At 34.2% G+C, this 21,414-nt stretch overlaps 1 long non-coding RNA gene across 8 annotated transcripts; it reads left to right on the top strand.

Annotated features, from left to right (window-relative positions):
• The first annotated feature begins 324 nt into the window (after positions 1–324).
• LOC127139152 (uncharacterized) lies at positions 325–19,970 on the top strand. 8 transcript variants are annotated; one of them, XR_007809141.1, is made up of 10 exons: positions 325–390; positions 969–1,409; positions 2,590–3,040; positions 3,739–4,189; positions 5,291–5,741; positions 6,212–6,662; positions 7,400–7,850; positions 8,321–8,771; positions 9,509–9,959; positions 19,599–19,970. It is a non-coding gene; the product is annotated as an uncharacterized LOC127139152 (long non-coding RNA). The 8 variants fall into 8 exon arrangements; XR_007809145.1 differs by lacking the exon at positions 2,590–3,040; XR_007809143.1 differs by lacking the exon at positions 3,739–4,189.
• The last annotated feature ends 1,444 nt before the right edge of the window (positions 19,971–21,414 follow it).

Below are 21,414 nucleotides of genomic sequence, written 5' to 3'. Positions count from 1 at the left end.
CTTAATTGAGCTCAGTTTTGTGTTAAATGCAAGCTTGAAAACTAGATTTTAACTCCGTGCTCCTCCACAGGTTTTAAGCCTCAAGAGTAGATCATAAAGTATGAGTTGTGATTACTGTTATTATTAAAACTATTTTTTTTAATTGCTTTTCTCTCTGAAATCAATAAAGTCATATTCTAATAACATCATTAATTTTTTCACCTCAAAACTCAAAATGCAATTGTCAAGGTACTAGTGTTTAGTTTTCAGTGTTGTTTTCTTCTACACTATTTTTAAAAAATTAATTAGGTTATTTGTTTTTCAAGTGTTGTTCTTGTGTTTTCCAGGTTTGCTGGTTCAGCTGCTGCAGCCTGGACAGAAACACCAGCTTTCACCTTACAGACCAAACAGGTATGTGTCCTAAAGATTTACCCAGTCCAAAAAAAATGTGTTGATGAGCTGAATTATTAATAGTTAGTGACAGTGTTATTTTGTAAGTTCTTGGTATTTGATGAGTTTAGTATTGGATATAATAATAACTGATTAATTGCATCTTTAAATTGTCAGAAAACAGTACTAATTATATATTTTTTAAAAAAACTCAAAATAGTTGTAAGTATAATTAAAAATACCAGAAGTTAAAACTCTGCTTTCAAAAATTTACTGAAGCGAAAGTTTGTATTAAGCAGTTCACAGTAATTTGCACGATTCCTCTTGTGATTAGTTGATAGACAATTAATATGGAAATTTAAAAGTTAAGATAATCATTTAGCAAATTTTCCCCAAATATTTATTGTTATTGATTTTTAAAAATGATGCTTTTTCTTGTCATATGTGACAGTAAACAGCCCATTTTCTGAGGCACCCCTCTAACGTTCAGCTGTAATGCTGAATATTTATCTGTGTTTTCATGGTTAAACTGTTGATGAGGGATAGGTAGTAGTATATTGAACATTTTCCTTTTTATGTTCCTCTTTGATTTCCTCCAGGTGTCACCCTTTTGTTCACAACATCATCCACAATTGCAGAGATGTTGTCCATGACTGGATGAGGGAGACATTGCCCACGATCAGGACATTGTCCATGACTCACAGAGACGTGTAAAAGTTGGTAGTGGCAGAGTTTCTTGATTTGACAGCATTGTCCGAGATCAGAGAGATATTGTTGACGATCACGCAGACATTGTCCATAATCTCAGAGACATTGTCTGCGATCAGAGAGACAGTCCACGATCTCAGAGCAGAGACATTGTCCACAATCGCAGAGACATCGTCCATGGTTGGAGAGGCATTGTTGACAATGAGGGAGAGATTGTCCACAATCAGAGACATTGTCCATTGTCTGCGGTCACAGAGATGTAGTCCACAATCGCAGAGACATCATCCACGATGGCAGAGTCTTCGTACAATGAGGAAGTTCTTTGAGACCAGGTCAGAGGCCTCCAGATAATTCACAAACAGCTTTGCATCAACTGTCCAACACAGAGCACTGACATTATCTGTTATAGTATTTGATCTTCAGACTTAACCCATTAATAAAGTTTTTTTTTTTTACATAATTCTTGTAAGAACAGTTCCAGGGTACCCGCAGATCCTTAAAAAGTCTTAAATTCATGAATAAAAATGAAACCCTAAAGAGTCGTAAAATGTCTTAAATCAGTCTTACAGAAGTCTTAAAAATGAATGAGAGGTCAGATTTTATTTATTTATTTTTTACATTGCAGTTTTTAAATCTCAAAATAAAAAGTAATGTATTAATAATAAAATCAAATCAGGATAGCGAATATAGGAAGTATCCTGAATGAGGGCAGCAGCAATATGCCAGAGCTGCATCTAGTCTGAGAGGAAGACCTACACATATCTCTCTGATGAAACGAGTTCAGCATATCCAGGATATCTTTTAGTTCTCTAGCTTCATTAAGCCTAACAACCCTGATCTGGCTTAGATCTATGTCATGCTATACTATACTATAACATATTAACGTGTTTTTTGATCCCATACTACATTTTTTGACAGTTTTTGGCACCTTACTATGACAATTTTTTTCACCAACAACATTCTCTCTCTTAAATCTATGGCATAGATCTGAGTTCTTTAGCTTTTTTCTCCAACTCTGCCTAAACTAAGCGTGTTGTTATCTTTGTATTGTTTTCTCAGAGTATTTGATTTTGTGATGAGCTGTGCTGTCAAATTAGCATTTCCCCATGTTGTTGAGGACTCACAGCGCAGTTAGCTTGAGTGTGCAGACAGGGAACCTGAAGCCTGTACAGTATTTTCGGTTAGTAAGGTAACTTCAGGGCTAACTCTGGGTTTTCAGTCTTGGTGTTGAAAATAGTACAGAATATAGCATTAAAAACCATATAAAAATGTCATAGTATTGCTTAGAGTCAAAATCTACCAAAAAATGTCACAGTATAGTATGGCGTCAAAAACTGTCTAAAAATGTCATAGTATAGTATGACGTCAAAAATGGTCAAAAAATGTAAAAATTTCTGGTTCAGCTGTAATATTGAATATTTATCTGTGTTTTCATGGTTAAAGTGTTGATGAGGTATAGGTAGTAGAATATTTATAATTTTCCTTTGTATGTTTCTCTTTGATTCCCTCCAGGTGTCACCACTTCGTCCATGACATCGTCCACGATCACAGAGACATGGTCCATGATCGGAGAGACATTGTTGAGGATGAGGGAGACATCGTCCATGATCAGAGATATTGTCCATGATCGCAGAGACCTTGTCAAAGATGAGAGAGACGTTGTCCTTGATCAGAGACATTGTCCCATGCTTCGTAGAGACCTTGCGATAGAATCGGCGGAGACGGGGGTCACCGATTTGAAGGCATTGCCCGCGATCACGGAGACATTGCTGATGATCACAGAGACACCGTCTATGATCTCAGAGACATCGTCCACGGTCACAAAGACATTGTCCATGATCACAGAGACTTTGTCAATAATCTCAGAGACATTGTCCGCGATCACAGAGACGTGGTCCATGATCACAGAGAGTCTTCGTACGATGAAGAAGTTCTTTGAGACCATACCAATTTCAGTCACAAGGTAATTCACAAACAGCTTTACATCAACTGTCCAACACAGAGCACTGACACTGTTTATGTTCTGTATTCAATATATCAGAAATGCGTAATGATAGAAGTAATCTACTGTGTAAAAATAATGTATAAGTAATCTGTATTAATAGAGGTAATGTAGAAGTAATTAGCATTGTTAGAAGTAAGACGTCAAAATAAACGTTACGTGTCATAGTATAGCAAGGCATCAAAAACGATCATAGTATAGAATGGCGTCAAAAATGGTCAAAAAATGTCATAGTATAGTCTGGCGTCAAAAACGGTCTAAAAATGTCATAGTATAGTCTGGCGTCAAAAATCACCAAAAAATGTCATAGTATAGTATGGCGTCAAAAATCACCAAAAAATGTCATAGTATAGTAAAGCTTCCAAAACCATCAAAAAAAGTCACAGTATAGTATGGTGTCAAAATTCATCAAAAAAGGTCATAGTATAATAAGGCATGAAAAATGGTCAAAAAATGTCATAGTATAGTATGCCATCAAAAACCACCAAAAAATGTCATAGTATAGTAAGGCCTCAAAAATGGTCAAAAAATGTAAAATTTTCTGGTTCAGCTGTAATATTGAATATTTATCTGTGTTTTCATGGTTAAAGTGTTGATGAGGTATAGGTAGTAGAATATTTATAATTTTCCTTTGTATGTTTCTCTTTGATTCCCTCCAGGTGTCACCACTTCGTCCATGACATCGTCCACGATCACAGAGACATGGTCCATGATCGGAGAGACATTGTTGAGGATGAGGGAGACATCGTCCATGATCAGAGATATTGTCCATGATCGCAGAGACCTTGTCAAAGATGAGAGAGACGTTGTCCTTGATCAGAGACATTGTCCCATGCTTCGTAGAGACCTTGCGATAGAATCGGCGGAGACGGGGGTCACCGATTTGAAGGCATTGCCCGCGATCACGGAGACATTGCTGATGATCACAGAGACACCGTCTATGATCTCAGAGACATCGTCCACGGTCACAAAGACATTGTCCATGATCACAGAGACTTTGTCAATAATCTCAGAGACATTGTCCGCGATCACAGAGACGTGGTCCATGATCACAGAGAGTCTTCGTACGATGAAGAAGTTCTTTGAGACCATACCAATTTCAGTCACAAGGTAATTCACAAACAGCTTTACATCAACTGTCCAACACAGAGCACTGACACTGTTTATGTTCTGTATTCAATATATCAGAAATGCGTAATGATAGAAGTAATCTACTGTGTAAAAATAATGTATAAGTAATCTGTATTAATAGAGGTAATGTAGAAGTAATTAGCATTGTTAGAAGTAAGACGTCAAAATAAACGTTACGTGTCATAGTATAGCAAGGCATCAAAAACGATCATAGTATAGAATGGCGTCAAAAATGGTCAAAAAATGTCATAGTATAGTCTGGCGTCAAAAACGGTCTAAAAATGTCATAGTATAGTCTGGCGTCAAAAATCACCAAAAAATGTCATAGTATAGTATGGCGTCAAAAATCACCAAAAAATGTCATAGTATAGTAAAGCTTCCAAAACCATCAAAAAAAGTCACAGTATACTATTAATAGAGGTAATAGTATAGTCTGGCGTCAAAAACGGTCTAAAAATGTCATAGTATAGTCTGGCGTCAAAAATCACCAAAAAATGTCATAGTATAGTATGGCGTCAAAAATCACCAAAAAATGTCATAGTATAGTAAAGCTTCCAAAACCATCAAAAAAAGTCACAGTATAGTATGGTGTCAAAATTCATCAAAAAATGTCATAGTATAATAAGGCATGAAAAATGGTCAAAAAATGTCATAGTATAGTCTGGCGTCAAAAACGGTCTAAAAATGTCATAGTATAGTCTGGCGTCAAAAATCACCAAAAAATGTCATAGTATAGTATGGCGTCAAAAATCACCAAAAAATGTCATAGTATAGTAAAGCTTCCAAAACCATCAAAAAAAGTCACAGTATAGTATGGTGTCAAAATTCATCAAAAAAGGTCATAGTATAATAAGGCATGAAAAATGGTCAAAAAATGTCATAGTATAGTATGCCATCAAAAACCACCAAAAAATGTCATAGTATAGTAAGGCCTCAAAAATGGTCAGAAAATGTAAAATTTTCTGGTTCAGCTGTAATATTGAATATTTATCTGTGTTTTCATGGTTAAAGTGTTGATGAGGTATAGGTAGTAGAATATTTATAATTTTCCTTTGTATGTTTCTCTTTGATTCCCTCCAGGTGTCACCACTTCGTCCATGACATCGTCCACGATCGCAGAGACATGGTCCATGATCGGAGAGACATTGTTGAGGATGAGGGAGACATCGTCCATGATCAGAGATATTGTCCATGATCGCAGAGACCTTGTCAAAGATGAGAGAGACGTTGTCCTTGATCAGAGACATTGTCCCATGCTTCGTAGAGACCTTGCGATAGAATCGGCGGAGACGGGGGTCACCGATTTGAAGGCATTGCCCGCGATCACGGAGACATTGCTGATGATCACAGAGACACCGTCTATGATCTCAGAGACATCGTCCACGGTCACAAAGACATTGTCCATGATCACAGAGACTTTGTCAATAATCTCAGAGACATTGTCCGCGATCACAGAGACGTGGTCCATGATCACAGAGAGTCTTCGTATGATGAAGAAGTTCTTTGAGACCATACCAATTTCAGTCACAAGGTAATTCACAAACAGCTTTACATCAACTGTCCAACACAGAGCACTGACACTGTTTATGTTCTGTATTCAATATATCAGAAATGCGTAATGATAGAAGTAATCTACTGTGTAAAAATAATGTATAAGTAATCTGTATTAATAGAGGTAATGTAGAAGTAATTAGCATTGTTAGAAGTAAGACGTCAAAATAAACGTTACGTGTCATAGTATAGCAAAGCATCAAAAACGATCATAGTATAGAATGGCGTCAAAAATGGTCAAAAAATGTCATAGTATAGTATGGCATCAAAAATCACCAAAAAATGTCATAGTATAATAAGGCATGAAAAATGGTCAGAAAATGTAAAATTTTCTGGTTCAGCTGTAATATTGAATATTTATCCGTGTTTTCATGGTTAAAGTGTTGATGAGGAATAGGCAGTAGAATATTTATAATTTTCCTTTGTATGTTTCTCTTTGATTCCCTCCAGGTGTCACTACTTCGTCCATGACATCGTCCACGATCGCAGAGACATGGTCCATGATCGGAGAGACATTGTTGAGGATGAGGGAGACATCGTCCATGATCAGAGATATTGTCCATGATCGCAGAGACCTTGTCAAAGATGAGAGAGACGTTGTCCTTGATCAGAGACATTGTCCCATGCTTCGTAGAGACCTTGCGATAGAATCGGCGGAGACGGGGGTCACCGATTTGAAGGCATTGCCCGCGATCACGGAGACATTGCTGATGATCACAGAGACACCGTCTATGATCTCAGAGACATCGTCCACGGTCACAAAGACATTGTCCATGATCACAGAGACTTTGTCAATAATCTCAGAGACATTGTCCGCGATCACAGAGACGTGGTCCACAATCACAGAGAGTCTTCGTACGATGAAGAAGTTCTTTGAGACCATACCAATTTCAGTCACAAGGTAATTCACAAACAGCTTTACATCAACTGTCCAACACAGAGCACTGACACTGTTTATGTTCTGTATTCAATATATCAGAAATGCGTAATGATAGAAGTAATCTACTGTGTAAAAATAATGTATAAGTAATCTGTATTAATAGAGGTAATGTAGAAGTAATTAGCATTGTTAGAAGTAAGACGTCAAAATAAACGTTACGTGTCATAGTATAGCAAGGCATCAAAAACGATCATAGTATAGAATGGCTTCAAAAATGGTCAAAAAATGTCATAGTATAGAATGGCGTTAAAAACGGCCAAAAAATATCATAGTATACTAAGGCGTTAAAAAACAGTCAAAAAATGTCATAGTATAGTCTGGCATCAAAAATCATCAAAAAATGTCACAGTGTGGTATGGCGTCAAAAATCACCAAAAAATGTCATAGTATAGTAAAGCTTCCAAAACCATCAAAAAAAGTCACAGTATAGTATGGTGTCAAAATTCATCAAAAAATGTCATAGTATAATAAGGCATGAAAAATGGTCAAAAAATGTCATAGTATAGTATGCCATCAAAAATCACCAAAAAATGTCATAGTATAGTAAGGCCTCAAAAATGGTCAGAAAATGTAAAATTTTCTGGTTCAGCTGTAATATTGAATATTTATCCGTGTTTTCATGGTTAAAGTGTTGATGAGGTATAGGTAGTAGAATATTTATAATTTTCCTTTGTATGTTTCTCTTTGATTCCCTCCAGGTGTCACCACTTCGTCCATGACATCGTCCACGATCGCAGAGACATGGTCCATGATCGGAGAGACATTGTTGAGGATGAGGGAGACATCGTCCATGATCAGAGATATTGTCCATGATCGCAGAGACCTTGTTAAAGATGAGAGAGACGTTGTCCTTGATCAGAGACATTGTCCCATGCTTCGTAGAGACCTTGCGATAGAATCGGCGGAGACGGGGGTCACCGATTTGAAGGCATTGCCCGCGATCACGGAGACATTGCTGATGATCACAGAGACACCGTCTATGATCTCAGAGACATCGTCCACGGTCACAAAGACATTGTCCATGATCACAGAGACTTTGTCAATAATCTCAGAGACATTGTCCGCGATCACAGAGACGTGGTCCATGATCACAGAGAGTCTTCGTAAGATGAAGAAGTTCTTTGAGACCATACCAATTTCAGTCACAAGGTAAATCACAAACAGCTTTACATCAACTGTCCAACACAGAGCACTGACACTGTTTATGTTCTGTATTCAATATATCAGAAATGCGTAATGATAGAAGTAATCTACTGTGTAAAAATAATGTATAAGTAATCTGTATTAATAGAGGTAATGTAGAAGTAATTAGCATTGTTAGAAGTAAGACGTCAAAATAAACGTTACGTGTCATAGTATAGCAAGGCATCAAAAACGATCATAGTATAGAATGGCGTCAAAAATGGTCAAAAAATGTCATAGTATAGTATGGCATCAAAAATCACCAAAAAATGTCATAGTATAATAAGGCATGAAAAATGGTCAGAAAATGTAAAATTTTCTGGTTCAGCTGTAATATTGAATATTTATCCGTGTTTTCATGGTTAAAGTGTTGATGAGGAATAGGCAGTAGAATATTTATAATTTTCCTTTGTATGTTTCTCTTTGATTCCCTCCAGGTGTCACTACTTCGTCCATGACATCGTCCACGATCGCAGAGACATGGTCCATGATCGGAGAGACATTGTTGAGGATGAGGGAGACATCGTCCATGATCAGAGATATTGTCCATGATCGCAGAGACCTTGTCAAAGATGAGAGAGACGTTGTCCTTGATCAGAGACATTGTCCCATGCTTCGTAGAGACCTTGCGATAGAATCGGCGGAGACGGGGGTCACCGATTTGAAGGCATTGCCCGCGATCACGGAGACATTGCTGATGATCACAGAGACACCGTCTATGATCTCAGAGACATCGTCCACGGTCACAAAGACATTGTCCATGATCACAGAGACTTTGTCAATAATCTCAGAGACATTGTCCGCGATCACAGAGACGTGGTCCACAATCACAGAGAGTCTTCGTACGATGAAGAAGTTCTTTGAGACCATACCAATTTCAGTCACAAGGTAATTCACAAACAGCTTTACATCAACTGTCCAACACAGAGCACTGACACTGTTTATGTTCTGTATTCAATATATCAGAAATGCGTAATGATAGAAGTAATCTACTGTGTAAAAATAATGTATAAGTAATCTGTATTAATAGAGGTAATGTAGAAGTAATTAGCATTGTTAGAAGTAAGACGTCAAAATAAACGTTACGTGTCATAGTATAGCAAGGCATCAAAAACGATCATAGTATAGAATGGCTTCAAAAATGGTCAAAAAATGTCATAGTATAGAATGGCGTTAAAAACGGCCAAAAAATATCATAGTATACTAAGGCGTTAAAAAACAGTCAAAAAATGTCATAGTATAGTCTGGCATCAAAAATCATCAAAAAATGTCACAGTGTGGTATGGCGTCAAAAATCACCAAAAAATGTCATAGTATAGTAAAGCTTCCAAAACCATCAAAAAAAGTCACAGTATAGTATGGTGTCAAAATTCATCAAAAAATGTCATAGTATAATAAGGCATGAAAAATGGTCAAAAAATGTCATAGTATAGTATGCCATCAAAAATCACCAAAAAATGTCATAGTATAGTAAGGCCTCAAAAATGGTCAGAAAATGTAAAATTTTCTGGTTCAGCTGTAATATTGAATATTTATCCGTGTTTTCATGGTTAAAGTGTTGATGAGGTATAGGTAGTAGAATATTTATAATTTTCCTTTGTATGTTTCTCTTTGATTCCCTCCAGGTGTCACCACTTCGTCCATGACATCGTCCACGATCGCAGAGACATGGTCCATGATCGGAGAGACATTGTTGAGGATGAGGGAGACATCGTCCATGATCAGAGATATTGTCCATGATCGCAGAGACCTTGTTAAAGATGAGAGAGACGTTGTCCTTGATCAGAGACATTGTCCCATGCTTCGTAGAGACCTTGCGATAGAATCGGCGGAGACGGGGGTCACCGATTTGAAGGCATTGCCCGCGATCACGGAGACATTGCTGATGATCACAGAGACACCGTCTATGATCTCAGAGACATCGTCCACGGTCACAAAGACATTGTCCATGATCACAGAGACTTTGTCAATAATCTCAGAGACATTGTCCGCGATCACAGAGACGTGGTCCATGATCACAGAGAGTCTTCGTAAGATGAAGAAGTTCTTTGAGACCATACCAATTTCAGTCACAAGGTAAATCACAAACAGCTTTACATCAACTGTCCAACACAGAGCACTGACACTGTTTATGTTCTGTATTCAATATATCAGAAATGCGTAATGATAGAAGTAATCTACTGTGTAAAAATAATGTATAAGTAATCTGTATTAATAGAGGTAATGTAGAAGTAATTAGCATTGTTAGAAGTAAGACGTCAAAATAAACGTTACGTGTCATAGTATAGCAAGGCATCAAAAACGATCATAGTATAGAATGGCTTCAAAAATGGTCAAAAAATGTCATAGTATAGAATGGCGTTAAAAACGGCCAAAAAATATCATAGTATACTAAAGCGTCAAAAACAGTCAAAAAATGTCATAGTATATTGTGGTGTCAAAAACTGTCTAAAAATGTCACAGTATAATATGGTGTGAAAAACTGTCTAAAAATGTCACAGTATAGTAAGGCGTCAAAAATCACCAAAAAATGTCATAGTATAGTATGGCGACAAAAATCATCAAAAAATGTGATAGTATAGCATGGTGTCAAAAACGGTTTAAAAATGTCACAGTATAATATGGCGTCAAAAATCACCAAAAAATGTCATAGTATAGTATGGTGTCAAAAACGGTTAAAAAATGTCACAGTATAATATGGCGTCAAAAACGGTCTAAAATTGTTATAGTTTAGTATGGCATCAAAAATCATCAAAAAATATCATAGTATAGTATGGCGTCAAAAATCACCAAAAAATGTCATAGTATAATATGGCGTCAAAAACGGTCTAAAATTGTTATAGTTTAGTATGGCATCAAAAATCATCAAAAAATATCATAGTATAGTATTGTGTCAAAAATAGTCTAAAAATGTCATAGTATAGTAAGGCGTCAAAAATCACCAAAAAATGTCATAGTATAGTATGGCGACAAAAATCATCAAAAAATGTCATAGTATAGCATGGCGTCAAAAACGGTCAAAAAAATGTGATAGTATAGTATGGTGTCCAAAACAGTCTATAAATGTCACAGTATAATATGGTGTCAAAAATGGTCAAAAAATGTCATAGTATATTAAGGCGTCAAAAATCACCAAAAAATGTCATAGTATAGTATGGCGACAAAAATCATCAAAAAATGTCATAGTATAGCATGGCGTCAAAAACGGTCAAAAAAATGTCATAGTATAGTATCGAGTCAAAAACCACCAAAAAATGTCATAGTATAATATGGCGTCAAAAATCACCAAAAAATGTGATAGTATAGTATGGTGTCCAAAACAGTCTATAAATGTCACAGTATAATATGGTGTCAAAAATGGTCAAAAAATGTCATAGTATAGTATGGCGACAAAAATCATCAAAAAATGTCATAGTATAGCATGGCGTCAAAAACGGTCAAAAAAATGTCATAGTATAGTATCGAGTCAAAAACGGTCAAAAAAATGTCATAGTATAGTATGGCGTCAAAAATCGTCAAAAAATGTCATAGTATAGTATGGCGACAAAAATCATCAAAAAATGTCATAGTATAGCATGGCGTCAAAAACGGTCAAAAAAATGTCATAGTATAGTATCGAGTCAAAAACCACCAAAAAATGTCACAGTATAATATGGCGTCAAAAATCACCAAAAAATGTGATAGTATAGTATGGTGTCCAAAACAGTCTATAAATGTCACAGTATAATATGGTGTCAAAAATGGTCAAAAAATGTCATAGTATAGTATGGCGACAAAAATCATCAAAAAATGTCATAGTATAGCATGGCGTCAAAAACGGTCAAAAAAATGTCATAGTATAGTATGGTGTCAAAAATAGTCTAAAAATGTCACAGTATAGTAAGGCGTCAAAAATCACCAAAAAATGTCATAGTATAGTGTGTTGTAAAAAACGGTCAAAAAATGTCACAGTATCATATGGTGTCCAAAACGGTCTAAAAATGTCATAGTATAGTGTGTTGTAAAAAACGGTCAAAAAATGTCATAGTATATTGTGGCGTCAAAAACTGTCTAAAAATGTCACAGTATAGTAAGGCGTCAAAAATCACCAAAAAAATGTCATAGTATAGCATGGCGTCAAAAACGGTTTAAAAATGTCACAGTATAATATGGCATCAATAATCATCAAAAAATATCATAGTATAGTATGGTGTCAAAAATGGTCAAAAAATGTCATAGTATAGTATAGAGTCAAAAACCACCAAAAATTGTCACAGTATATTATGGCGTCAAAAACGGTCAAAAAATGTCACAGTATAGTAAGGCGTCAAAAATCACCAAAACATGTCATAGTATAGTATCGAGTCAAAAACGGTCTAAAATTGTCACAGTATATTATGGTGTGAAAAACGGTCAAAAAATGTCATAGTATAGTATGGTGTCAAAAATGGTCTAAAAATGTCATAGTATAGTAAGGTGTCAAAAATCACCAAAAAATATCATAGTATAGTATGGTGTCAAAAATAGTCTAAAAATGTCATAGTATAGTAAGGCATCAAAAATCACCAAAAAATGTCATAGTATAGCATGGCGTCAAAAATTGTCAAAAAAATGTCATAGTATAGTGTGTGGTAAAAAATGGTCAAAAAATGTCATAGTATAGTAAGGTGTCAAAAATCACCAAAAAATGTCATAGTATAGTATGGTGTCAAAATTCACCAAAAAATGTTATAGTATAGTATAGAGTCAAAAACCACCAAAAATTGTCACAGTATATTATGGCGTCAAAAACGGTCAAAAAATGTCACAGTATAGTAAGGCGTCAAAAATCACCAAAAAATGTCATAGTATAGCATGGCGTCAAAAACGGTCAAAAAAATGTCATAGTGTAGTATCGAGTCAAAAACTGTCTAAAAATGTCACAGTATAATATGGCGTCAAAAACGGTCTAAAATTGTTATAGTATGGCATCAAAAATCATCAAAAAATAAAAAACGGTCAAAAAATGTCATAGTATAGTAAGGTGTCAAAAATCACCAAAAAATGTCACAGTATAGTAAGGCGTCAAAAATCACCAAAAAATGTCATAGTATAGCATGGCGTCAAAAATGGTCAAAAAAATGTCATAGTATATTGTGGCGTCAAAAACTGTCTAAAAATGTCACAGTATAGTAAGGCGTCAAAAATCACCAAAAAATGTCATAGTATAATATGGCGTCAAAAACGGTCTAAAATTGTTATAGTATGGCATCAAAAATCATCAAAAAATAAAAAACGGTCAAAAAATGTCATAGTATAGTAAGGTGTCAAAAATCACCAAAAAATGTCATAGTATAGTAAGGCGTCAAAAATCACCAAAAAATGTCATAGTATAGCATGGCGTCAAAAATGGTCAAAAAAATGTCATAGTATAGTGTGGCGTCAAAAACTGTCTAAAATTGTTTCAGTATAGTGTGGCGTCAAAAACTGTCTAAAAATGTCACAGTATAATATGGTGTGAAAAACTGTCTAAAAATGTCACAGTATAGTAAGGCGTCAAAAATCACCAAAAAATGTCATAGTATAGTATGGTGTCAAAAATGGTTTAAAAATGTCACAGTATAATATGGCGTCAAAAACGGTCTAAAATTGTTATACTTTAGTATGGCATCAAAAATCATCAAAAAATATCATAGTATAGTATGGTGTCAGAAATGGTCTAAAAATGTCATAGTATAGTAAGGCGTCAAAAATCACCAAAAAATGTCATAGTATAGTATGGTGTCAAAAACGGTTTAAAAATGTCACAGTATAATATGGTGTCAAAAACGGTCTAAAATTGTTATACTTTAGTATGGCATCAAAAATCATCAAAAAATATCATAGTATAGTATGGTGTGAAAAACTGTCTAAAAATGTCACAGTATAGTAAGGCGTCAAAAATCACCAAAAAATGTCATAGTATAGTATGGCGACAAAAATCATCAAAAAATGTCATAGTATAGCATGGCGTCAAAAACGGTCAAAAAAATGTCATAGTATAGTAAGGCGTCAAAAATCACCAAAAAATGTCATAGTATAGCATGGCGTCAAAAATGGTCAAAAAATGTCATAGTATAGTGTGGCGTCAAAAACTGTCTAAAATTGTTTCAGTATAGTGTGGCGTCAAAAACTGTCTAAAATTGTTTCAGTATAGTGTGGCGTCAAAAACTGTCTAAAAATGTCACAGTATAATATGGTGTGAAAAACTGTCTAAAAATGTCACAGTATAGTAAGGCGTCAAAAATCACCAAAAAATGTCATAGTATAGTATGGTGTCAAAAATGGTTTAAAAATGTCACAGTATAATATGGCGTCAAAAACGGTCTAAAATTGTTATACTTTAGTATGGCATCAAAAATCATCAAAAAATATCATAGTATAGTATGGTGTCAGAAATGGTCTAAAAATGTCATAGTATAGTAAGGCGTCAAAAATCACCAAAAAATGTCATAGTATAGTATGGTGTCAAAAACGGTTTAAAAATGTCACAGTATAATATGGTGTCAAAAACGGTCTAAAATTGTTATACTTTAGTATGGCATCAAAAATCATCAAAAAATATCATAGTATAGTATGGTGTGAAAAACTGTCTAAAAATGTCACAGTATAGTAAGGCGTCAAAAATCACCAAAAAATGTCATAGTATAGTATGGCGACAAAAATCATCAAAAAATGTCATAGTATAGCATGGCGTCAAAAAACGGTCAAAAAAATGTCATAGTATAGTAAGGTGTCAAAAATCACCAAAAAATGTCATAGTATAGTATGGTGTCAAAATTCACCAAAAAATGTCATAGTATAGTATCGAGTCAAAAACTGTCTAAAATTGTTATAGTTTAGTATGGCATCAAAAATCATCAAAAAATATCATAGTATAGTATGGTGTCAAAATTCACCAAAAAAATGTCATAGTATAGTATAGAGTCAAAAACCACCAAAATTGTCACAGTATATTATGGCGTCAAAAACGGTCAAAAAATGTCACAGTATATTATGGTGTGAAAAACGGTCAAAAAATGTCATAGTATAGTATGGTGTCAAAAATGGTCTAAAAATGTCATAGTATAGTAAGGTGTCAAAAATCACCAAAAAATGTCATAGTATAGTAAGGCGTCAAAAATGGTCTAAAAATGTCATAGTATAGTATGGTGTCAAAAATGGTCAAAAAATGTCATAGTATAGTAAGGTGTCAAAAATCACCAAAAAATGTCACAGTATAGTAAGGCGTCAAAAATCACCAAAAAATGTCATAGTATAGCATGGCGTCAAAAATGGTCAAAAAAATGTCATAGTATATTGTGGCGTCAAAAACTGTCTAAAAATGTCACAGTATAGTAAGGCGTCAAAAATCACCAAAAAATGTCATAGTATAATATGGCGTCAAAAACGGTCTAAAATTGTTATAGTATGGCATCAAAAATCATCAAAAAATAAAAAACGGTCAAAAAATGTCATAGTATAGTAAGGTGTCAAAAATCACCAAAAAATGTCATAGTATAGTAAGGCGTCAAAAATCACCAAAAAATGTCATAGTATAGCATGGCGTCAAAAATGGTCTAAAAATGTCATAGTATAGTAAGGTGTCAAAAATCACCAAAAAATGTCATAGTATAGCATGGCGTCAAAAACACGGTCAAAAAAATGTCATAGTGTAGTATCGAGTCAAAAAACTGTCTAAAAATGTCACAGTATAATATGGCGTCAAAAACGGTCTAAAATTGTTATAGTATGGCAATCAAAAATCATCAAAAAATAAAAAACGGTCAAAAAATGTCATAGTATAGTAAGGTGTCAAAATCACCAAAAAAATGTCACAGTATAGTAAGGCGTCAAAAAATCACCAAAAAATGTCATAGTATAGCATGGCGTCAAAAATGGTCAAAAAAAAATGTCATAGTATATTGTGGCGTCAAAAACTGTCTAAAAATGTCACAGTATAGTAAGCGCGTCAAAAATCACCAAAAAATGTCATAGTATAATATGGCGTCAAAAACGGTCTAAAATTGTTATAGTATGGCATCAAAAATCATCAAAAAATAAAAAACGGTCAAAAAATGTCATAGTATAGTATGGTGTCAAAATTCACCAAAAAATGTCATAGTATAGTATAGAGTCAAAAACCACCAAAAATTGTGACAGTATATTATGGCGTCAAAAATGGTCAAAAAATGTCACAGTATAGTAAGGCGTCAAAAATCACCAAAAAATGTCATAGTATGGTATGGTGTCAAAATTCACCAAAAAATGTCATAGTATAGTATCGAGTCAAAAACTGTCTAAAATTGTTATAGTTTAGTATGGCATCAAAAATCATCAAAAAATATCATAGTATAGTAAGGTGTCAAAAATCACCAAAAAATGTCATAGTATAGTATGGTGTCAAAATTCACCAAAAAAATGTCATAGTATAGTATAGAGTCAAAAACCACCAAAAATTGTCACAGTATATTATGGCGTCAAAAACGGTCAAAAAATGTCACAGTATAGTAAGGCGTCAAAAATCACCAAAACATGTCATAGTATAGTATCGAGTCAAAAACGGTCTAAAATTGTCACAGTATATTATGGTGTGAAAAACGGTCAAAAAATGTCATAGTATAGTATGGTGTCAAAAATGGTCTAAAAATGTCATAGTATAGTAAGGTGTCAAAAATCACCAAAAAATGTCATAGTATAGTAAGGCGTCAAAAATGGTCTAAAAATGTCATAGTATAGTAAGGTGTCAAAAATCACCAAAAAATGTCATAGTATGGTATGGTGTCAAAATTCACCAAAAAATGTCATAGTATTGTATCGAGTCAAAAACTGTCTAAAATTGTTATAGTTTAGTATGGCATCAAAAATCATCAAAAAATATCATAGTATAGTAAGGTGTCAAAAATCACCAAAAAATGTCATAGTATAGTATGGTGTCAAAATTCACCAAAAAATGTCATAGTATAGTATAGAGTCAAAAACCACCAAAAATTGTGACAGTATATTATGGCGTCAAAAATGGTCAAAAAATGTCACAGTATAGTAAGGCGTCAAAAATCACCAAAAAATGTCATAGTATGGTATGGTGTCAAAATTCACCAAAAAATGTCATAGTATAGTATCGAGTCAAAAACTGTCTAAAATTGTTATAGTTTAGTATGGCATCAAAAATCATCAAAAAATATCATAGTATAGTAAGGTGTCAAAAATCACCAAAAAATGTCATAGTATAGTATGGTGTCAAAATTCACCAAAAAATGTCATAGTATAGTATAGAGTCAAAAACCACCAAAAATTGTCACAGTATATTATGGCGTCAAAAACGGTCAAAAAATGTCACAGTATAGTAAGGCGTCAAAAATCACCAAAACATGTCATAGTATAGTATCGAGTCAAAAACGGTCTAAAATTGTCACAGTATATTATGGTGTGAAAAACGGTCAAAAAATGTCATAGTATAGTATGGTGTCAAAAATGGTCTAAAAATGTCATAGTATAGTAAGGTGTCAAAAATCACCAAAAAATATAGTATAGTATGGTGTCAAAAATGGTCTAAAAATGTCATAGTATATTGTGGTGTGAAAAACTGTCTAAAAATGTCACAGTATAATATGGTGTGAAAAACTGTCTAAAAATGTCACAGTATAGTAAGGCGTCAAAAATCACCAAAAAATGTCATAGTATAGTATGGCGACAAAAATCATCAAAAAATGTCATAGTATAGCATGGCGTCAAAAACGGTCAAAAAAATGTCATAGTATAGTATCGAGTCAAAAACTGTCTAAAAATGTCATAGTATAGTAAGGCGTCAAAATTCACCAAAAAATGTCATAGTATAGTATCGAGTCAAAAACTGTCTAAAATTGTTATAGTTTAGTATGGCATCAAAAATCATCAAAAAATATCATAGTATAGTATGGTGTCAAAAATGGTCAAAAAATGTCATAGTATAGTAAGGTGTCAAAAATCACCAAAAAATGTCATAGTATAGCATGGCGTCAAAAACGGTCAAAAAAATGTCATAGTGTAGTATCGAGTCAAAAACTGTCTAAAAATGTCACAGTATAATATGGCGTCAAAAACGGTCTAAAATTGTTATAGTATGGCATCAAAAATCATCAAAAAATAAAAAACGGTCAAAAAATGTCATAGTATAGTAAGGCGTCAAAAATCACCAAAAAATGTCATAGTATAGCATGGCGTCAAAAATGGTCAAAAAAATGTAATAGTATATTGTGGCGTCAAAAACTGTCTAAAAATGTCACAGTATAGTAAGGCGTCAAAAATCACCAAAAAATGTCATAGTATAATATGGCGTCAAAAACGGTCTAAAATTGTTATAGTATGGCATCAAAAATCATCAAAAAATAAAAAACGGTCAAAAAATGTCATAGTATAGTAAGGTGTCAAAAATCACCAAAAAATGTCATAGTATAGTAAGGCGTCAAAAATCACCAAAAAATGTCATAGTATAGTATGGTGTCAAAAACGGTTTAAAAATGTCACAGTATAATATGGCGTCAAAAACGGTCTAAAATTGTTATACTTTAGTATGGCATCAAAAATCATCAAAAAATATCATAGTATAGTATGGTGTCAAAAATGGTCTAAAAATGTCATAGTATAGTAAGGCGTCAAAAATGGTCAAAAAATGTCATAGTATAGTATCGAGTCAAAAACTGTCTAAAAATGTCATAGTATAGTAAGGCGTCAAAAATCACCAAAAAATGTCATAGTATAGTATGGTGTCAAAATTCACCAAAAAATGTCATAGTATAGTATCGAGTCAAAAACTGTCTAAAAATGTCATAGTATAGTAAGGCGTCAAAAATCACCAAAAAATGTCATAGTATAGTATGGTGTCAAAATTCACCAAAAAATGTCATAGTATAGTATCGAGTCAAAAACTGTCTAAAATTGTTATAGTTTAGTATGGCATCAAAAATCATCAAAAAATATCATAGTATAGTAAGGTGTCAAAAATCACCAAAACATGTCATAGTATAGTATCGAGTCAAAAACGGTCTAAAATTGTCACAGTATATTATGGTGTGAAAAACGGTCAAAAAATGTCATAGTATAGTATGGTGTCAAAAATGGTCTAAAAATGTCATAGTATATTGTGGTGTCAAAAACTCTCTAAAATTGTCACAGTATATTATGGTGTGAAAAACTGTCTAAAAATGTCACAGTATAGTAAGGCGTCAAAAATCACCAAAAAATGTCATAGTATAGTATAGAGTCAAAAACCACCAAAAAATGTCACAGTATAGTAAGGCGTTGAAAACATTTGAGTTGAGTGTATTTTCGAATTAATATCACAAAAGTGATTCTGTAATGCAGAAATGCTAAATATTCTTTACTTGCAGCTTCCAATTGAAATGTATAATTGGGCCTAAAAATAGTCACAGTCAAACAAACAGACCGGGAAAATTTTCAGTGTTCAGAGGTATTTATTTGAGTAAGATAATCCTTTATCAGTCACATAATTGGAAAATTCTGTGTTGCAACAGCAAAAATAGAAAAGGGCATTATAGAAATTCTACACAATATGAACAGTATAAAACTATGTACACAGTAATAGATTGGATTACCGTCTTGGAGTACTGATATTGCACTGAAATAGCAAAATGAAAGTGTAACCTAATCCACAAACACTGTGTAGAGGTGTGAATGAGTTTCTGTGGAAAACATAGTTAGGATAATTCCATGTCACAATATGTGCTCTTGTCTCTGCAGAAGACGCCGTCGACAGCAGCTGAAGACCTGAAGTGGATGAAAGAAAACAAAAGTGTTACAAGGTTGTTAATTGGATAGAAGACCTCCACCATCTAACTGCTGTAAACCGTGTTAGTTTGCTGTTGTTTAAGTGAAAACACAGTTTTCCAAAGACTACCATGTCTTTATCAAGCACCTGTGAGAATATTCAACTGCTTATGATACAACTATTTAATTAATAATTGTATCACAAGCAGGTAAATGAGCCAATGTTTAGTAGACATGTTCATCTTTGGAAAATGTTCTCATAACTAGTTTAACCCTAACCAGCTCTAACAAGTGTTTCCTTGTGGTCAAATGTCTGTCATTATCTCTGCTATGATGATGTGTTATCTGCAATAAAATACTTTCTCTATTTTGAAACTGATGTTATACAAATCATTTTATTGTGTTTTAATATTTTTATGTAAAATTTTTATAGATTTTAAATTTATTAAAAGTTCTATACCCATTTTTTAAAAGAGCTTCTATTCTATATTGTTCATTATCAGTTTTATTATATATGTATAACTTACAGCAGCTTTAATTTGTTGCCGTTTGTTCCAGACAGGAGGTTTTAAAGTGTCAAACTGCAGCTGAGATAATGACAGTCAGACTGAAAAGAATAAATTAGCACTGACCTTCTGGAAATGTCTTCACATCTGTCTCGACTCCGTGATTTAATGGTTCAAGTTTGAATCCTGTGGAGAAAAACACAACAAACATTAATATAAAGATGTGACTTTTAACACCTCAAACTAAAAGCACAGAGAGTCTCTAGATATTGAACTTCGAACTGTCAAAAGACAAAGAAGTAAAAGACACTGAATCTACAAAGAAACCAGAGTGTGGACTAACTGGTTCTGGACTAATCAGAACTAGTCCAAGAGTTAAATTTCCTTTATATACAAAGACAGAAGCTGCTGCTCTGACTGGAGAACTGACTCCACCAGCTCCTGATATTCACACAATAGCAGTGTCAGTTAAAGTTTAAACGAAATTTAGTTGATAGAAGCAAAATTAAACAAAATTAGTTTCTCATGTGAAACTGAACTGAACTAAGTCTGTCACATATTTATGATTTACTGTACTAATGAGAAAGAGGGGGAGAGACAAAGAGAGAGGAGGACAGAATTAGAACAGAATTAGAGAGAAAGGCTCAAAATCCCCCCTCCCAATCAAAGTCAGCAAAGTTCTGATTATCACTTGGTTGTAAAGATGATTTGGTCAGATTGTCCTGTGGTGAGGTGTGTTCAGAGTAACTTTACCCTCCCTGATCTGCTCTAAATACGATCAGAACTGCCCCGATAAATATTAAACATGTTCAGAATTTCTGATCAGAAATCCTGTTAAGTGGGGGGAACATTGAGGAAAGCAGAGCTTGCACTCTGTGGAAGGGAATGATAGCCAATCAGGAAGCAAGCTGATCGCAGACTGAAGAAAAACAAACAAGAGACATTGTTGTCTGCCGTGTTTGCTTCCTCTAAAGTCTTGTTTGACCACGTGAGATTTGGAGTTCTGAGAGTCCAAACCCTGGTTGCTGGTGAATCTGTTAGTGTGTGGTGTAGCTGTGTTGGTCTTCTCTGTGCACATCACACACTTTAAGAACAAAACTGTGAAATCTGACATTATCGGTCATCATGTGTGTGGTCTCTCACATTTTCTACATTGGGTAAGATTTTAAAAATCTGTTCCTGTGAGCCAGGCTTAAGAGAGTGAGAGAAAGAACAAGAGCGGAGGACAGAGAGAGAGAGCTGATGTTTAAATTCTTTCAAATTTTCTTTGGACTGTACATTCA

This window comes from Lates calcarifer, linkage group LG3, assembly GCF_001640805.2.
Source record: "Lates calcarifer isolate ASB-BC8 linkage group LG3, TLL_Latcal_v3, whole genome shotgun sequence".
Classification (NCBI taxonomy): Eukaryota; Metazoa; Chordata; class Actinopteri; family Centropomidae; genus Lates; species Lates calcarifer.
This window is presented reverse-complemented; position numbering and strand designations above follow the sequence as displayed.